This window comes from Musa acuminata, unplaced genomic scaffold (assembly GCF_036884655.1).
Source record: "Musa acuminata AAA Group cultivar baxijiao unplaced genomic scaffold, Cavendish_Baxijiao_AAA HiC_scaffold_1097, whole genome shotgun sequence".
Lineage (NCBI taxonomy): Eukaryota > Viridiplantae > Streptophyta > Magnoliopsida > Zingiberales > Musaceae > Musa > Musa acuminata.
The window spans coordinates 484,158-490,157 of NW_027021310.1; positions in this window are offsets into that span (position 1 = coordinate 484,158).

Here is a 6,000-nt window from a genome sequence, read left to right on the forward strand (position 1 = left end):
ACAAGGAGCGTAGGGTAAAGATCCTGACTCTCCAACTCCGGATTCCTCTTCTTCACTCTTAGGCTCTGTCCCGCTTGCTGTTGATAACTTGGATGAGGCTTCTTATACGGATACGGATGAAGTTGTCGATGTAGACTTTAATGGAATCTATCTTGCACTACTGATGGAAGACTCTAACCTAACTGTTGATTCCGTTGTTTGTTGACTTTTGCTCTTAAAGCTATCTAACGCTAAAGTAAAGAACTCGTTAACGGAGTAAAGTGAAGAAAGACTAAGTGTGCTAACATATGAGTGAGTCTCAAGTCCTATCTTAATCATCGGGAGCTAAGTAAAGTATCATCATCGGGAGCTAAGTAAAGTCTCTTTTTCTTTCTATCTATATACGATGAAACTATATACGATTAAAGTCAAGCACTGAAAGGAGCTTCTATCTATGGCAACACTCAAACTTAACCTTTCTACTATTCCTGGTGAAAAGAATATCGTCGTCTGCTAACTCTGGCGAAATATTGTCTAAGTCCGCTAATTCTAAAGAAGAGAATTCAGGTGTACCATACCACATGATATTCCAAATGAAAAACACAGCGAAGATGGTTCACAACTTGACTTATAGAAATGTGTAACCTAACATCTGTAAGCTTGTTCCATTGCTTTTTATCTACCACTTGCTTGTTCCCTTACTTGTTTGAATTGAGTGCTTCCCTATGATAAGAGTATTGTAACCTAACACCTAACAACTTGAATAAGCTAATGCGCTAGGGCAAAGTCGTTTCTTATCAATGTACGGATTCTGAAGATATTGACAAAACAGCTTACTCACTTATTGAGTGGAATCCTAGCGTGCATCAAACATATAGAAACCTTATTGAGTGGAATCTAGCGTGCATCAAACATATAGAACTTAGTAACAACACTGCTCTTACCCTCATAATTAGGATCTATAGCATCTTCCTTCAACACTCACTCTCACTACCGCACTTAGGCTAACTCAACTATACACATATTAGATGGGCACGCACTTAGATGGGCACGCACCTCACTATAATGAAAGAATAACTAAACTCTACAATGAGGAAAGAACATAGTACAGGGCGCGAAGTCAATAAATTCCATAATATCTTTGAGAGCGGTTAAGTAGACTGATTCTATAATCAATAAGTAAGCTCACTCGAAACTCTAAAGACTCAAGCTATATAGTCCAGTGTTGGGTAAATACTCAAGCTATAGTAAAGGCTTTACAATCATAACTTGTTCTTGTATGGAAATTGTGCAGATATTCTTTCATATAACTAACCATTAGCACTTGTTCTTGTTCCGTTGTGCGAGCTGAACGGAAGGCGTTTTACTTGTTCCGTAGCTTGCACTGGGGGAGACCAAAATCCAGAGGAAATATTACTAAATCATCAAACGAGTTCAGGAATGACTCTAACCGCGGAAAATAGTCCTGTGATTGGTATTCGGTCAAGAAATACAGAAGTGGGCAAGCTCTTTCCATATACACAATTCTATTACTTTCATTTAAGAGATACTCGTCTGACTTTCTCTTTCTATTTTGTTGATTGAAAATAGACCTAACTCTCTCACAAGCAAATCATCTCTTCCTTACTAATATTCTAATTTACAGGATTCCTATACACAGCCAAGAATCTTTCAAAAGACATAGATAGTGGATGATGCTTTCACCACGATTGTTCATCATGGAGTTTAATAGAACATGTTGACCATGGAGATTGCGCCTCTTACTTCCTCTCTAGTCCCGCTTAATCCCATTCCTTATTTGCCAAAGCTTTATTCCTTAGTTAATATTAATTAGGTAAAGAGAATCTTGCCTTTATGAAAGAAGTGAACTACTCTCCCTCCGATAAAAGGAAGGGGGCGATGGAATATACTATTGTGGTGGGTTAGTGTCCTGAAATATCTTTCCCATTTCTTTTCAATAAAAATAAGGCCGTAATGTAAGATTGGGGCGCAGAAGCATCCTTTCGCTGACCCAAGCCCTATCTCCATTCTTTTACAAGCCCAAGCCCTATTTCCATTCTGTTATTCACTTCACTTACTTCATGTCCGAGATTGATTCTCAAACAAAGTAGGATCGGGACCTTGTTCGCTCAACTCTATTCCATGTATAATATCATCTCTTTTCTAATGCAACTTTCCTTCAGCCTTATTGAGAGTAAGGAGTGAATGAATTAGGAATTGGGAGTCAGGAGTGAAATAATAAGGAAGTTGACTTTCCAATCAATATATCTATATTTAAGGAGAAACAAAAACCATAGAAAGGAAGGCTGCTCCAGATGATAAGGTATAATAGGGTCAATTTCTTACTCTCCAAGCATTTTCTGACTTTTGGAATAATATGGTCAAAGGCTGCTTTCTTACTCCAAGCATTTTCTTACTTTTGTTAGAATAGCACTTTTGGAGTTTGGGATAGTGGAGAATAACCAAAACAGAAAGGTTCCGCTTACTCAAAACTCCTTAGCTCTGAATCATAATGTTTCCGCCGCGTCCGCTTCAAGAGCAAGAAGAAAGGATCTTCATCACCGAAAAGGAGAAGTAGAAGTAGCTAAAAGTATAGTGTTTCCAGGGTTAAGAGAAAATGATCCTATTGGCTTGCCTCGATCTAAGGGATAAGAAAAGAATGTAACTCACACCTAAGGGATAAGAGAAGCACGTCTAATGTTCCGGCAAAAGAGTTATTGGGCTGGGGCGATACTTTACTTTGATACTCTAAAGGAAAGGGGGCTGTTCCAGTGAAAGTCAATCATCCCGATGCTATCATCCAATTTGTTTCACTCCTGACTTGCTGCTCTAACACTGCTTACATTTTGATATGGCTCTATGCTTACTACTGGCTTGAAGAACGAATAGGCCCGCAACAACAATCAGAATACATGTTATGTTTGCTCTGCTCTCGAACTAAACTAGACTTCAGTACTTATCGGTAAGTCAGTACTACTCGGTGTTGGCTGTAACCCTTGAACCCTTCTTTCAAGTCCTTTGTTCGCCAGTCCCTTATTCTTTGTATTAATAGTTCAATTGCTTGGCCCTTCCCTGCAAGCTGATACCGTTACTATAAGACTAGACTATTAGAATGGAACCGGGGTATACTAGAATGTGACTAATTACCTCAATGCTTCCCTTACTCGCTTGAAACCTATATATCCTTGCTTTCATCCTTTAGCTCCATACTTATATTCTTGAACTGCTAGCTGTGATTCTGACTATGCTACCACAAAAACCGGAGCTTCAAAACACCACTTCCCCCTTTGAGCCTTGCTTTCTTTGTTTTGATTATTTAATTACTTACTTAGATCCACCAAGCAACTACCACACACCCATAAGTCTTGTAGCTGTCCCTGGCATCCCTTAGTTAGAGCTTTCCTCTCCTCGCCCTACACCAAGTATAGTGGTTACTCATCTTATTCTGACTTTTCTGTATTTATCTTATTATTTCTCTGAATGGAATTTTCTTTATCATACTTTTGATCATACTCATTTCTCTTATATTAATTCATATATATATATTAGCATGTGTTTTTTCACTTAATATTAATATGTGTTTTATTGGTTTCTTGTATTCTATTTTGGATTAGTTTATTAGAATTTATTGGTATGAAAAAGGTAGTTGTTTTCTTTGGAACGATAGATCTGTGGTTCCGGTGTTATGTACGGGTTTCCTCCCTGCCAGCCAGAACTATACCTTGACATTCTTATTTGTCTTATACAACAACTCCACTATCATGGCGTAACACAAGCACAAGCTTCACCTTTCCCAGAGCTTTGTTTTAGGCCTCAACTTATTACTTTCTCACTGGAACTGGGCGCAGTTCGAGTCCTGTCTGTGTTCATGGCATTAGCGAGTCGGGTTAGTTACTAATATCCATCTTACCTAGTAGCTCTATATTAGCTAATGATTCCGTTTCTAGACACCTCCTCTTCATTCTTTATTTCAAGTAGGATTCTTCTATCACTTATTTTGAGTCTAGCTACCCTGGCTACCAAAGTCTGTCCTTACTTGCTTTTACTCGCGTACTAGTGCCAACAATCCTTCTGTTTGGATTTCAGTCTACTGTTCCTCGATCTCAGGTTGACTTATCGCCTTGAAAACTAGAACTAGTGCTCATAGGACCTTAGCTCTAAACTCATTCTTTATCCACTGAGTCGGATCCTTGCTTCCCGCCTACAAGCTTTGCCTTATTAACTATATTTTATGTATTTCAATATATTTTATGTATGTTCAACAATGAGCCTGTCACTCTTCACTACAAAACGGACTGCCTGACTCGTGTTCTTCAACCGATGACTTCGAACCTTGCTTTACTGCCTACGATTCTGACTATCCAGTGTTTCCAACTAAAACTCGCCAAGCGTATACTAACGACATAAAGTCAGACCTATGCCTCTATGCTTCTTCAACGGTAAGTAGTGAAGTAGATTTCTTTCTAGTTCAAGGAAAGTATAGTCTGCCAGAGAATAAGTTGTCGAATGGCCAGTTCCTTCCTGTTGGCACCAAAAACTGTAACTCAACGTAAGCCGGCCAAGTCACTACGCAACAAGTCACTACTATACAAGTACAGGAACAGGAGTTGGATACGGAACTGAGTAAGAAGACAGATCCCCATCAGCAACAGTCACAACTGGGGGGCAAGCTCACCGCCGAATACATCTACTTTTCCGCTACTCCTACTGCGCTAGGTACCCAATTATGACTAGTGCAATTAAGACTTGAGCTTTAGAGTCGCATTCCCCTGAGGCTATTGATTATCTTCATTCCCCTTAGGCTATTTATTATCTTATTCTATATGAATATATAATCACTTTTTCTTTAATACCTAGCTCATGACTCTGGTCTAACTCTAATACAGAGCGGGGGTTGGTGACTTTTCTTTCTATAATACGTATCGGGGAACAAGCTTATGGGAGTTTCAAGCAAGGGTCAGAATCCAGAGATTAGTCTGAACAATTGGATACAACACTAGACCTCGACTTGACTTTAAGTTGAAGCTTACCTCCGCCCTTACCTTTCTTGCACTGAAGCAACAATTCATTGATTGATTCTTTCGAGTGGCGAGGAAAACGGTAAATGAATCTTTATCGAGCGCTCTGCCTCTTATATCTTAGAAATAGACACTCCCACCTGGTATTGGTATAGATTTTTGTAAAGATACAGCTCATTCTTTGGCTTCATATCCCTCTTATCAAGTTGACTTAAACAAAGCTTAGAATACTGTTGCGCTTTAGAGGCGAGTTACGGAAACAAGGGGGAAAACGGAGAAACTTCTACTTCAAGACTAGCACCCTCAACAATACTTGAAACAGCCAATCTCTCACCTATTGCTCCAAAGAGGCGGGCAAGGGAGTTGGGCCATAGTCAATAATTGGTAGCGCATTCCCCTTAACAGAGGCCGGCAAGATAGAATGGAAATTGTGCACCTTTTGGTGTGATCTGAAGAAAGTGCTGGTATTGAAGCAGAAGCAAGATCTGGAAAGTCTAGTTCGAGTAGACTAAACTCTAACTCACTCACTCGGATTGAAAGTCTTGGTTCTATAGGGCAAAGACTGGGTACATTCCTGCTCCCGTTCAATTGCCTGTTTCCAGCTAAGGTATTGTTGGTGGTATCGTGTCTGTATCGATGGCCACTTATGAGTTTGATCCCCTTTAGTGAGTTGAATCCCCGGTTTCTTAGTAAAAGTCCTTGTAAGTGCTATTTGGATTCTTCCTTAAAGGTTCTAGTTTGCTTAGTCACTAGTGTATTCTTGTATGGGGTGGCCGGATTAATAGTTTCGAGTTCAAGCCTCATTGTGCACTGTCAAATTCCCTGTTAGTAGCTCCATTCTAATAGTAAGTCAAGTCAGAACGAAAGAGGGGGGAGTTTTGTGAACTAAGCACGGATCCGAATCAGTAGCTAAGGAATGGTAGCCAGGGAAGTAATACTGAAATCCAGGAGCCTATTACTGAGATAGAGGGCATAAAGGCGGAGAGCCTGGTGGAGATACTAA